Raw genomic sequence first — 14,988 nt, 5'->3', positions numbered from 1 at the left:
CAAAAGGAGGGTATAGCTCAAAAAACCGACGAGGTTTATTTCATAGTCCTCCCTAGCTATTTAGATTACATGTGAACAAGTAGTCTCACAAGAGACTAAGAACACACTGCTGCAAGCTACTGGCACGTGTACAAAACACATTGATCAGTCCTTTATATCCTGATGGTCAGAGCTTGTTTCGATTATGTCATTTATCTCTTTCAGGTTTTAACTGCCTTGCACAATGTTGCCCTACTCCACAGCTTCTTTCTGTACATATTTGATATAAATGTTCAATTTAAGACAGCTCCATGTATCTGACTTTATTGATGTCACTGTTGAACATTTGCCCTCCTTAGAGGATCTTTAGTTTCTGCAAATCCTTTCAGAGAATATTTCCTTCAGAAACAACTATAATCTTTTACTTTTCACATTACAGGAACATATGATTCTATTCTTGCATGTATTTGCTTGGATAATGCTGTTATTTTATCAGGTTTATTCACAGACAGTTAACCTGATTGAACTGTTTTGATACTGCTTCTTTTATACAATTGAATCACCTGTACACAAATATCTATTACCAACTCTTGGTTTTTGGGACACTAAGGATGTCTGATGATCAGGTTCTGAAGATGCATTTATAATTGAAGATTATCGAATCATCTGATAAACCTATGGACACCAGTAGTATCATTTGGTCTCTCAATTGTGAAGAGCTGCGGGACACCAATATAGTTCATTTTGAATGATGCATCATGCAGCTCTCAAACAGAAGGTTACAATTTCATTCTTATCAACTAATGGATCATTTTTGATAATACAATATCATTCAGTGTCACCTTGGTAATTAGTTGGGTGACTGTTTGCTTATGAGCTGCATCATGTCTGGTTCAGTTGAGTCAATAGTTACAGCTAGGAAAGGTGGATTCACATCTTCCAAAAGTGACACATCATCATATAATGATAGGAGTCACAGTGAAGGTATATCTTGGTATTCTGGGTTTCTTTTCAAAGATGCTTGCTGTAAGGTGGTAAACCACTTTTTAACCAGCAAGCATCATTAGCTCACTTATTCAAAAGGTGTTTTTTGGCTTCTGCATATTCTCTTGGAATGTCTCACTTTCTTATAGAAGATGCATTGACATGATGAGGTTAAACTTTGTTCCTGTTTTTTGATTTTGTAAAGACCAGATTTGAATACTGAATTCTAGCATAAAAGAGCGCAAATACATTTTGTATTGATCTCATGTGATGCTTTGGTGTTCCAGCATCTTCAAAAGTTGACAAAACGTCAACCTGGCTTTTTGAGCTAGGTTGACCTTTTGCCCCTATCATTCTCCTGTGATGTTTTGGGATTTCAGCATCTAGCAGTATCTGGATAACTCTTTCCAATGCAAGATCACATTTTGATTAAAGCCTATTTGAAATGGATCAGAAATTGAACAGCAATTCTATCTTGAATTAGTTCAGGTTGTAAATCATCAGTCACAAAATTCTGATAATTTGCAAAGATCATTAATAACATTTATCAACAGGTTCTCCTGGAAGCTAAACACTTCTAGTAAAATTAAAACACAAGGTAGTGGAGAAACTCAGCAAGTTTGGTAGCATCTGTGGAAAGAGGAACAAAGTTAACTTTTTAGGTCTGATATAATTCTTCTTCAGAACTAGGTTGCTCCAGACCTACTGAGTTTCTCCAGTACTTTGCATTATTTCGGATCTCCAGCAACTACAGTACTCTGCTTTTATCCTTATAAATCTTGCTCTCTCCATTATATGATTGATACTTAAAGTAATTATCAAATTACTCTTATAATATTGTCTGTGACAACTGTCTTTTCCCTTTTATTTTGTCATTCTACAAGTCTGTTATTGAACACACTGAATAAAGAAATGTGTCTACTTGTTCTGGTCTCCTCCTGCAATCCTGAAGCAATTTTGTATCACATCGATATTTCCCCCCCATAAAGTTCAGTTTATTTCCATCTGAAGTATGAGATTTTAAGTCTCCTTTGAGGTATAATATCTTCCTTAATTTCTACTTTTATTTTACTGTTCTTTCTCTTATTTAAATGTTTTACTTGAAAGCTGTTGTAGGAATTTTCTAATTTTTTTGTAAATGGAGCGCATTTTGCTGTTTATTGTTCTAAACTGTACAATCACACTTAATTGCATTAAAGGTTGTCACATTTAGCAAGTTTTTAAATGAGGCAATAATTTAGTTTAATCATGGATAATGGGTCACTGGACCCCAAAACGTTAACTCTAATTTCTCTCCACGGATGCTGCCAGACCTGCTGAGCTTTTCCAGCAATTTCTGTTTATGTATTAGATAATAAAGATGAGTTACAAATAAAGCTTTATCATTAAGAAGTGTTCTTGATTTTATGAAGATTTTTAACCTTTACCTTATTTTCTTCTTCAGAATTTTTCTTTAATTTCTAGCAAAGTTGGAAAACTTCTATGTTTCAGAATTATCCTTCTATTTGAGCCACAACATTATTGTCAATCATTCAGAGACCATTAAAATGTTCAAAGTTTGGGAGAAGATTTGTAGCTCGGGTGCTCGTTGTTGTGGTTCTGCTTGCCGAGCTGGGAATTTGTGTTGCAGACATTTTGTCCCCTGTCTAGGTGACATCCTCAGTGCTTGGGAGCCTCCTGGGAAGCGCTTCTATGATCTTTCCTCCGACATTTATAGTGGTTTGTCTCTGCCGCTTTCGGTTGTCAGTTCCAGCTGTCCGCTGCAATGGTTGGTATATTGGGTCCAGGTCGATGTGCTTATTGATTGAATCCGTCTTACAATTAAGAAATATTGCACTCCCTCTGCACCTCCAAAGAGGATGAAAGACCATTATTACAGTCTGTTTCTTCCCCTTCTTCTCAATTATTTTTAATAATAAGGCCAACATGCCTCTTTCTGTTTCTTCTGTGATATCCTTACCAGTTTTGATTGAAAAAGAATGGCATTATTATTACAGCTCTAAGAAAATATTTGATTGTACAGTCAAAATTTGTCTTATTTTCCTCATCACTGATTTTTAATAAACCCTTCTGCTGGCTTCAATTTGTTGACTGTAATGTGTTAAGTTACACTGGTGTTTTAATCATTTCCTGCAGGAGTGTCCTTTTCTCCTTTTAGCTGCCAGCTGCAGCATTCGTAGACCATTTATTTCTTCTCATGGCTGTGGTTTTTGTAGAAATAAAGATTTCTTCAGCCTAATGCTGCCTGGTTGAAATCCACACTGCTCTTCAGAATGTATGCATGGGTGGTTTCCACATGCTGCTACCACACTATATTTTGCTATTGTCTATACTGGAACTAGTAACTGAGGTGCCTTGAACAGGTTCACTACCACCAACTCTTCTTCTTAGTCTACGATGCTGATACCATGTATAGATGAATGTTTACACAGAGGATGGGTTCAATCTTGATAAATAGTAAAGGTTTATTATGCAGTACATAGATATGTACATGATATTCGAGATACATGATTGTCTCATGAGACTAGCAATCCTAACTTAAGAAAAGGTACACAGTACTGCTAGCTACTCAGGCGCATGCACACGCAACACACTGGTTAGCTCCTTCAGGATGGAATCCTCTATATGAGTGCAGCATATCTTGTTGATGCCATTAACTTCTTCAGGTCTTAACTGCCTTATGCAACACCAGAGTGACTAAACTACAAGAACGACGTCTTTAGATGTCAAGCACATTTTGGTAGTCGCGAAAGGAGCTATATAAATGTAACACTTTTCTTAAAGCATAAAATTATTTGCAGACTTGTTGCATCTCTTAATTTTCCTTGAATGTTCTAAAAACTTACTTTGTCCTGCAATTCCAAAAAAACACCAAATTCTACCAATTGAAGATCAAAATGAAAAGAAAAAGCTTTTTCTTACGTCTTTTCCTGTCCACTTTTTCTTACAGAACAGGTACCTCCATTCAGAAGATCAATGGGACCAAACTGGAGTCAATTCAAACTTGAAATTAATGTGGTAGGATTAGTTCTTAAAACTGAAATGTAACTGCTTCAGCAATATTCATGCATTAGACAGCCAGGATGACAGCAATAGAACAACCATAACTAGTCAGTTAATGATGACATGGTTAAAACCTTCAGTATCATAGGATGCATACTCAGACTTTGATCGTAATCCATGTCTGAGCTATTACTAATAATTCACAGCCAACAATTTAACAGTGAGCTTCAATAGCGAATTTGTTCAACATTAAATAAAACTTGCATACATCAAAACGGATAACTCTGTTGGAGCCTACACATGTTATAAGGTCAAAATAGTAATAGAAAGTATATTCCACTAGGCTCTTAGTTTCAACAACAATGTCATTCATTAAAAGTTCAGGTGTGGACTTCTAAGCAGAGAAAACCTTGCCCTTTTCAAATTCTAATGGTAAATAAATATGGACATTAAGAAATCGAAGAACAGAGGTTCTTTGATAAATAAGCGATTGTGAATGCAATTATTGTTTCTTCTATCTAGTGAAGCAGTCAGGCTTTACGAAGAGGTTGCCCTCACAGGTATAAATGGGCTGTCAAGGACCAGTTCAATTCTTCAATGCATCAAATTCTGTGCTGCTCCTTGCTCTAGAGCATTGCTGTCTGCAGGTCTCACCATTTGTTGAAGACCCGTCAAACCATTGTTATAGGAGAAAGTGAGGGCTGCAGATGCTGGAGTACCAGCGTTGAAAAATGTGGTGCTGGAAAAACACAGCAGACCAGGTAGCATCTGAGGAGCAGAAGAATCGATGTTTTGGGCATTGTTATAGGCAGCTGATTAACGAGGCCAGACACTGATTCTGTTGAAGAATGTTTGAACAAGCTGCACCTCCTGAGTCCAGCAAAAGATAAAAGCACATATTGCTGGAAAATCTTATTCATTTCATTTGCATAGCTGATTGTTGCCATTGAGATGATTTATACTTCTACTGCCTTTCTGTGACAAGTGCATAAACCACCTGCTTTAAGATTTAAAATGTCAGAATTTAAAACTAAATATTGATATTGGTTCACAGAATATAGCTATAATGCTGCTGAGTTCTCACCAGCGAGTGATAATTAACAAGATGTATTTATTAAGCACTTGCTGTGCTAGACAACATCACATTAAGATTACATACAGGCATAAGGAATAAAGAAAACGCCAAACCAAAAGAATTACGTATTGGAAAGGCTGACAAAAAGTTTGGCTAAAAGAGTGAATTACATTCCTCATATTGAATCGTATTCTTCTTCTGGGAATAGAGGAGTTTCACAATCATTGGCTCAGTTGCTGAATTAAAGAAAGACTTGCATTTATTTGGTGCCTATCACAATCTCAGGTCATCCCAAAGCACTTTACAGCTAAATAGGTCACTGCTGTGCTGGAGAAAACATAACAACAATGTGTGCGCAGCAGGCTGTCACTCAAAAAGTGCTCTACTAACAACCAATTTATTATTGAAGAAATAAAATTAGAATACTGGGAAGAACTGCTCTGCTCTTCTTCAGAGTAATGCCATGGAATCTTTCCTATCCACTTTAAACATAAACAGGGGAGAGGCACCAATTTGAAAGATGACAGCCCCAACAATGCAGCCTCTCTTGGTACTAATCTGGAATATCAGTCTAGGTTTTGTGTCCAAGTCTCTGAAGTGGGATGTGAACATGTAACCTTCTGACTCAGGTATGAGCGCTCCTCACTTGGCAGAGCCAAACCTGAGAAGCAATGCATTGTAATACTACAGCCTGTTAAAATATCAATCCTAGGCGTACATTATCTGACGTTAATACCCAAGAGTCGAGAATGTGGTGCTGGAAAAGCACAGCAGGTCAGACAGCATCCAAGGAGCAGGAAAATCAATGTTTCAGGCATAAGCCCTTCCTCAGGAATGTCAGTGAATACCCAAGATCCTCATAGACTAAAGCGAGTTCTGAAAAGGACACAATGACCTAAAATGTCTGTTGTGATAAAGGGACCGAGGCAAACTTTGTGAAACCAGTGTCAGAGACAGAAAACCTGTCTGCACTGAAATTACCATTTCATCCAAAAACCTGGCAATTCAGTCAGTGGCAATAAATTTGCAATCTCTAATTCACACACGTGTGATAATAATTCCATTTAGTAGAGATGGAAAACTGACCTGCCAGATAGCCAGCTTGGAAAAGCAATGAGCAGACTCAGGAATATACAAGTTAACCTTTAATCATCAGCTGCTTGGGGCAGAAAAACAGAGCCAAATTAAAATGGAGTTGTCAGAAAGAACTGGAAGATTCTCTCTCTCTTTCAACCTGTCTCTCTCATCAGTGTGTAGTGCAAAAGAAACTTGAACAATCATCATTCACTGAGAATTCAAGCTTATTCATTGCCACTGGATGCGAGTAAACAATAGAACAATTGGCCTCAGGTTTAAAATCTAATACTTCAAGTACTGCAAGAACTTTAAAATGGAATTGCCTTTACTTTCCTGTGCATACACACAAACCCCAAATTCTCTTTCGGCATAGTGTCTGTGTTTGATATTACCCTTCAATTTTTTCTTCTCAGGTGATATGCAATATATATCTGCTTTCTCTCAAGGACGTCTTATTCCTTCAAATGCAACTGAACTGAAGTGTGATAGCTGTTTGCCAAAAAAAATCAAAATATTTGTTGAGACAACCAACAGGAGTTGGTCACTCCTCTTTACCTGATTGTAACAATCCAGTGTGTTGGTGTGATGCTGCTGCTACATTAATCTGGATAAATTGTTTCATTGATCTTACAATTTTGTTAATCAGCCATGATCTATCCTCATCATGTGTAACAAAAAAAGACCTTGGATCTACTATGCACAATGTCTTCAGTAAATGATAGCAACAGCATGGCACACAAACCCCCTTAAGTTTGAGGAAAGGGCACCAGGAATAGATTAGAGACAAGCTCAGGGAATATTGGTTGCTTGCTGATCTAAAGTGCCAGGCTTCAGAAAGCAGCTCCGTGACACAGGACTCTGTGCTCTATGGTCTGTCCCCTGGGATGCATACTGAGACAAATACAGACTGTGGCTGGAGGACCATCAATTCAGTGAAAGATGTTATTTACTCTGCCTGAAATTGTTAGTCTTCCAGAGCAAGGAGTTGATCCCCAAGGAATGTTGCAGATTCTAAGGTCCAGGACTATGTGCTGAGGAACTCACTAAAACTTGGGGCAGCTGCCACCAAGACGCAGTGGGGAAAGACCAGTTCTTTTCTGCCAAAGTTAGATGGAGGTCTGTTCAGTTATTGGACCTAGCTGGTACCTCAATTGTGAATCTTGCACAAGAAAGAAATGTCTTTGGTTTGTTTGTTGGATAGAGACTGACTCTAATGTTTGTTTCCTTGATATGCTATGTACAGATCCGAATATATAGATATAAATAGCTTTTCATGAATAAAGTATACTTTTAAATTTTAAAAAAAGGTCAGTCTTAAGAAAACAGAATGAACAGTTTGTGATAGGACTGATGAGTGTCAGCAGCAACTAAATTACGAACAAAGTGCTCACTGCAGCTTATTTCAGGAAGCAAAGGCCAGTATTCAAAGCAGTGGCCGTGCTGATGGTTCTATAGGCCATCAACGAGATCAGGAAGAAACAATTCATGTGCCTCTGGTCTGGGTATTCTGCTGAGGGGAGGCAACAACACCATCTTAGAGATCATGGAGATGATGAATGGGTGCTTTCTTGTAGAAGATGCAAAGTACAAATCACCGATGTCCAATGATCTTGGCTAAAAGTAATTTTGGCTTCTGTGTACTCCTTGTACTCAGTGTTCAGTGCACTCTACTGTCCAATGTAGCAAATGAAGAAAGGTTTCAATCTTTTGATTTAAAATACAAATCACAAATTCAGTTAAGGAGCGAAACAAATAGGTTTATGCTCCTAAGTTAAAAGTGATACATGAAATAAGGTTGAGGTTTATCGATCAGTAAAATAATTAATAAATGAGTTAACACCCAGTTGGTTGGTTGAAGACATATTGAAATCAGCCCAGAGAAAGAGGAATAAAGGGGTTTCATCAAATGGAAGTGACAGCTTAATGACAGCCTTTATTCTGCCAGTTGTGCATGCTTTGCCTGCATTGCTCCACTTTTTCAGTTGAAGGCAAAGTAAAACAGCACATCATCTAAAAAATGAAATCAGAAAATTTATAACCAGCAAACCTTCCTTGATATGATATGATTCAAAAGCAAGTTTCTTTAAGTGTATATAACTCAGGAGCTGAAACTGGTGAAATATTTATTACACTGAGTTGCAACTGGAACTCAGGAGACTGGTGAGCTGAGTGCCAGAAAAGCAGTGCCAGAGGTGGCTTGTGTCATTGACAGGCATGATGCCGGCAACAGCAGAGGCAGGTTATAGATCCGAATCAAGAATAGGTGGGATTAGTGATAGATTATGCACTGTTAGATTCAAGCTGACCAAGCAATTGCAAACAGGATAAAATTGAAAAGGTTCTATTGGGACACATCGTTCCGGATATGAAAACGAATGTTTAATCCAAGGTCTGCGCATATGTTCAAGATGACCTTTATGTTTGCATCCAATAATATTGAAATGATTAAAAGATACAAAAGGAAGATTGTTTGAAGAAGCTTTTGCAGCCAGCATAATTATTAGATGAACCTTTAGCAATCAATTTAATGGGCATCATCACATTTTTGCATGTGGGAGCTTGCTGTGAAAAAATTGGTTGTCAGATTTATTACATTAATCACCACACTTAAAAAAAAAACTGAAAAATGCTTTGGGAAGTCATAAGATTGTGAAATGTACTTATAAACCCGTTTTATTTTTTCATCAATTTAGTGATAGTGGAGACCAATATACTTGTACAGCTCAATGTGTTCTCAGTTATTCTTGCAACTCGCTTTCCCTTAACTCACAAACCCCAAACCCAGATTCAGAATTTCCCCAACTTTCTCCATTTTCTTCTTCAATTTCTATGTAAAATACCACGGGAAATTAACTAACAAAAACTAAAATAAAAACAGCAAGCATAACCTGAAAAGGTGACGGAATTAAATCCACATAACAGTCTTTGCCTACTTTTGAATATAAATTTATCATCTCAAGACAGGACTAGATCTTTATTCCATATGTAATGCTATAGGTGATATATTTTTGATATTCAAGTATCAAATTCCATCCCAGAACATTCCATTTACACCCTTATAGCAAACAATTGGAACATGCTTAACTTTTTTACCCTTCAGACAGGTACTCACTTGTCTGAAAGCTGAACAGTCTCCAACAGAACTGGATGCAGGAACCATGCACATGCTATTGTGACTCACAAATGAGCTTCAGGAAACTCCTCAAATTCAATAAACGTTATTCACCCAATGCAAAGAGGCACTTACATGACTTTTAAAACTGTACTACATGGCAGAATCACAGCTTAGTAAATTTATTGGAGGAAAATCCTCGTAAATGGTGAGCAGTGTCATTGTCATGAACCACATTAAGTTAAATGCCATAATATTTTGTGCTTCACAAACAAGCTGTTGGTTTGAGTAATGCTCGTGTGGCAAAAGAAAGGATCTGTTCATTAAATTTGCAGCCCAGAGTCAAGACAGGTAAGATTGATGCTTTCCTTCAAAGTTCCCACTGAGAAGGGCGGAACAAACACAGAGACCTCTTGTAAGAGCTAGAGTGTTTGGGGGAACTACACACCATGGGGTTCTACCATAGAAAGTATTAACACTTAAATTGCCTGTTTAGTCTTGACCCGAACAGAACTGGAAAATATTTACAGATTTCAACATGTATAAAATTTCCTTCATATAACACCTGTAGAGTGTACTGCGCTCAAAATTATGAGGTACACTGTGAAAATGTACAAATCAGGAAAAGCACATTCCAAATGGCAATTTATGGACCGACTGAGATAAACTGTTTTCATATAAAACTTTGCTTATGCCAAGCCTAATTCCAGTCTATCTATTTCCAGCTGATATTATTACTGAACAAAGTCAGATCCAAGACTGAAATCTGGCTTGATAGATCATTTATTTGTTTCTCTTTTTATTTACCACAGTGGCCTTTCACTGAAATACAAGCACACAATGCTGCAGATCTAATTTTAACTGTTTATTACACAAAAGCTAAAATAGAATCAATCAAACTATTTGCACACAACACAATTTGAAAGATTTCAAAACACAGAAAAAATACAATCCAATCTAGCCTGAAACCACCACATTCCAGCACTCAAACACTAGAGAGATTTTGTGTTCTCTAACATCTATAGGTTTGAAGTGACTGTTACCTTGAAGGCCCGTTTTGAGAGTTTACTAGTCTCTTCCTTGATTAGTCACACAACAAATACTTCCTGAGATTCAAATAACCCTTCCAGATTCTAACCAAACACTTCTGGTCTGGAATTTTCAATTAAAACCTGACACTGAGGTAACCTATTTGTTAACTTTTCTGAACTAACTCCTTTATCTAGAAGAGACAGTTTCATACATCTAACTTGAACCAGGACTTTGTAAATTAAAACCAAAAGCTTTTCAAGCTTGGGTGTTTCCCCTGAACAGGTTAATGCTCCTCAATATTCACTCATAAAACTCTCCCAATGCAAAATAAATTCCAATCATCACTAGAGACTCCCCTCTCATAAAAAAGCATGGTTCCACAAATATAGACAAGTTAATCATTAAACATCCTTGTATGCACAAATAAAAATCCATATGCAACTAGATCCAGATTCTTTATTTAAATTAGATTATATTAAATGATAGCAAAGTACATATAAATCACACACATTACATCACATCCTCCAATTACAGCATAAATGAAACCTGAATTTGGATTCAGGGCAGCCTTTATCCAGAATGAATCGGAAAGGTCAACTGGACTGAAGGAATGTCATGCTAATTCACTCCAAAATATGCTGATCCTTAATTCCGTACAACACTGGAAAGTGAAAATTGCTTTCCAATAATGTTAATCTTATTGTCTTACAATGTTGAATTGAGAACTCAATTTAAAAAAGTCAGCTGTTACAAATTTATTCCATAAAACGAAAATCCTTTTTTTCATACAAATTTTATCAAAAAAAAGTGGACATCAAATGATGCTATTGTCATAAAGTCTAAATAACCCCACAAATGCTCATCTTTGATCTCCCTTTTCCGCAATGTTCCAAATCTGCAAGAACAAAACCTTTCTACAGTATGCCTTTTTTTCCTATGTAAAGTATGAACTTTACCTACATTCTAGGGGGTAAAATTTCCATTTTGAGAGCAACCAGCAATTCCAGGCATACATTGTGCCCATTTAGCAAAGTGAAAAACAGAGTGTGTACCTGAAAAAAAATTACACATTACCAAATGTAAAATCTGCATTGAATGACTGTAACTGTATGGTATTAAAATAGTGTTATTCATTTGAAAAACTTCTCCTTGAGAAATATTCTTTCCTGTACTTAAGAGTGACAATTTGGCAAAGTTTGATTAATACACATGAAATAAGATTTATCAATAAAAGTAAGCTCTTTAAACCATAGTGTTGATCCCCCAATTATAAGTGCAACAAAGCTGTTCCTTTAACAGGATTGTGCTGTCCTTGGCTTTTGTTTTCCAGGGAGGTTGTAAAAAATAGCAATTTGAAAACGTCTGGGTTTAACTGATTTTCTCCGGGTGCTCCGGCTTCCTCCTACAGTCCAAAGATGTGCCGGTCAAGTGAATTGGCCATGCTAAATTGCCCGTAGTGTTAGGTGCATTAGCCAGAAGGAAATGGGTCTGGGTGGGTTACTCTTCGGAGGGTCGGTGTGGACTGGTTCGGCCGAAGGGCCTGTTTCCATGTTGTAGGGAATCTAAACTAAACTACTTGAGAATGTTTTCAAATATAAATAAAATGCACTTGTAGAATGAAAGGGTCAGTTCTCCCAGCTCAGCTTATCTCTGGTTTGGTTTGGTTTTAGCAGTCTGGCTATTCACTGAAAGCAGTCAGTCAGTTGTGAAGCTGCTGGACCCAAAGAAGCAGGTCCATGCTGATCCTCCCTCTCTCTGACATCTTTCCTGTAAGAACCAGTGTTGGATTTTTCCTTTTTTTGCAAAGGGGTGTTTATGGGGATTGTTGCAAGTATTTGATACAGCATCATTAAGTTGGCATAATCTGTTGAGTTTGTGGATGAGTTCCGTTATACTATATTCTGTTTTCGTTTGTTTGTGTTTCATTTGGTTATCTTGCAAATAAGTCCTGTTTTGTTTAAAACTAAATGGTTGGGCTAGCTGCATCACTCCTGGAATATCCACCTTAAATCTGCTTAACACAACTAGCAAAGTTAGGGTCCAGGCTACTTTCTTGAAATGTTTTGAGGGGTCTGCCTGGTCCATAACAATGAATAAACATATTATAGAGTCATAGTGTCAGACAGCATAGAAACAGGCCCTTTAGTCCAACTCATTTAATTTGATTAATTTATTGTCACCTATACCGAAGTACAGTGAAAAGCTTTGTTTACGATTGGTACAGGCAGATCAGTTAGCAAGGCTGTACAGATCAAAAAGGTAAAGACAGAGGCATACAAGTTACATTGCACAAGGCATGCTTTAGGCAAGATCAACGTTAGCGATGTCTGAGCTGACCAGACATTTCAATCTGACCAAGTCCCATTTGTCAACATTTGACCCCTCTCCCTCTAAACCTTTTCTATTCATAGACCCATACAGATACCCTTTAAATGTTGTAATTGTACTTGCCTCCACCACTTCCTCTGGCAGCTCATTCCATACCATCCTGTCTACCTGTGACTCCACTTTCAAAGAACTCTGCATTTGCACCCCTAGGTCTCTTTGCTTGGCAACGTTCCCCAGAGCCCTACTATTTACGTATAAGTATCGCATTGGTTTGCCTTACCAAAATGCAATGCCTCACATTTATGTAAAATTAAACTGTATCAGCTAGTCCTCAGGCTGCTAGCCTATCTGATCAAGGTCCTGTTGTATTCTGAGAGATCTTCTTCACCGTTCACTAAACCATCTATTTTGGTATAATCTGCAAACTTACGAACTGTATGTCCTATATTCAGGTGTAAATCATTTACACACACACATACAAACAAACAAAAATAGTGGATCCAGCACTGATACTTGTGGCACACCACTGGTCACGTCTTCAGTTCGAAAAACATCCTTCATTCGCCACCCTGTGTTTCCTACCTTCAAGCCAATTTTGTATCTAATTGGCTAGCTCCCCTGGATCGGATGTGATCTAACCTTACTAACCAGTCTACCGTGCAGAACATTGTCATTCAGGCTTTACTGAAGTCCACATAGACATTGTCTATCACTCTGAAAATGACATTAATTCACATGCAAAAGGATTTTCTAGCCATTTTGGGTTACAGTAGCCAGTTACTTATCAAAAGTTAAACCTTTCAATTAAATTATAAAATAGTGAACTGCAAGCCAGTTAGCCTGATGTCAGTCGGGGAAAATGCTGTAACTTGTTTTGCAGTCTTAATAATGTATTTATAAAATCAAATCATTAGAGAGTAATGACATGATTTTACAAAAAGAATCATGCTTGACAAATGTATTTGTTATTTAGATTTAAATAGGAGTCTAGTTAAAAGGGGAATTAGTATTATAGTTCTTATTGTTTTCTCATAGTGGGATGCCCACCCTGGTTGCCCTTGAGCTGCCTTCTTAAACTGCTGCAGTCCATTTGGTATAGATACCCCAACATGACATTAGGCAAGGAATGACAGGACTTTTAACCCAGTAACCCAGTGATATTTTCCAAGTCAGGATGGTGAGTGGCTTGAAGGGGAACTTGCAGGAGGTGGTGTTCCCATGACTTGCTGCCCTTTTCCTTCCAGATGGAAGTGGTTATGGGTTTGGAGATGCTGACAAAGGAGCCTTACTGAAATTCTGCAGTGCATATTGTAGATAGTATACACTGCTGTTATTGAGCAACGGTGGTGATTGAATGTTTGTGGATGTGGTGCCAGTCAAGCAGACTGCTTTGTTCTGAATAGTGTAAAGCTTCATGAGTTTTGTTGGAGTTGTATTCATTCAATATTTCATGAGACTCCTGACTTGTTCCTTGTAGATGGTGGATAGGCTTTCGGGAGTCAGAAGCTGAGTTGCGTGCTGCAATATCCTTAGCCTTTGACCTGCTCTTTAGCCACTATATTCATATGACTAGTCTAGTTCAATTACTGATCAATGGTAACCCCACCAAGATATTGATAGCAAGCATATAACATTACGGACGGCATGGCGGCTCAGTGGTTAGCACCGCTGCCTCACAGCACCAAGGACCCGGGTTTGATTCCAGTCTTAAGTGACTGCCTGTGTGGAGTTTGCACGATCTCCCTGTGTCTGCACGAGTTTCCTCCAGGTGTTCTAGTTTCCGCCCACAGTCCAAAGATGTGCAGGTGGTTTGGCCATAGTAAAATTGTCCATAATGTCCAGGAATGTGAAGGTTAGGTGGGTTAGTCATGGGAATTGTGGGGTTACGGGGATAGGGTGGGGTCTGAGTCTGGATGGGATGCTCTTCAGAGGGTCGGAACAGACTCGATGGACTGAATGGCCCATTTCTACACTGTATGGATTCAATGATTCTACAATAATTGTAATGCCATTCAATACTGAGGGACGATGGATAGATTATCCCTTATTGGAGATGGTCATTGCTTCACATTTGAGGCATGAATACTACATGTTAAGCCTGGATATTGTCCAGGTCTTGATGCATTTGAACATTTGGACTGCTTCAGGGTCTGAGGAGTTGTGAATGGTGTGGAACATTATGCAATCATTGATGAATATCCCCCCTTCTGAGTTGATGATAGAGGGATGGTCATTGATGAAACAGCTGAAGGTAGTTGGGCCTAGGATACTATCCTGAGGAACTCCTGCAGAGATGCCCTGGAGCTGAGATGACTGACCTCCAACAATCATAACCATCTCCTTATGTGCCAGGTATGATGCTGACCAGTGGAGAGTTTTCCCTGATTCCTATTTCATC

The 14,988-nt window shown here is 38.0% G+C and overlaps 1 protein-coding gene across 1 annotated transcript in view; it reads right to left on the bottom strand.

Moving 5' to 3' along the window:
• The window catches only part of wars2 (tryptophanyl tRNA synthetase 2, mitochondrial), a 74,238-nt gene that overhangs the window by 32,058 nt on the left and 27,192 nt on the right, over window positions 1-14,988 (bottom strand). The gene's annotated exons all lie outside the window — the stretch shown is intronic.

This window comes from Chiloscyllium plagiosum, chromosome 12, assembly GCF_004010195.1.
Source record: "Chiloscyllium plagiosum isolate BGI_BamShark_2017 chromosome 12, ASM401019v2, whole genome shotgun sequence".
Taxonomy (NCBI): Eukaryota; Metazoa; Chordata; class Chondrichthyes; order Orectolobiformes; family Hemiscylliidae; genus Chiloscyllium; species Chiloscyllium plagiosum.
The sequence above is the reverse complement of the archived record's forward strand: the minus strand, read 5'-3'. Positions and strand labels throughout refer to the sequence as shown.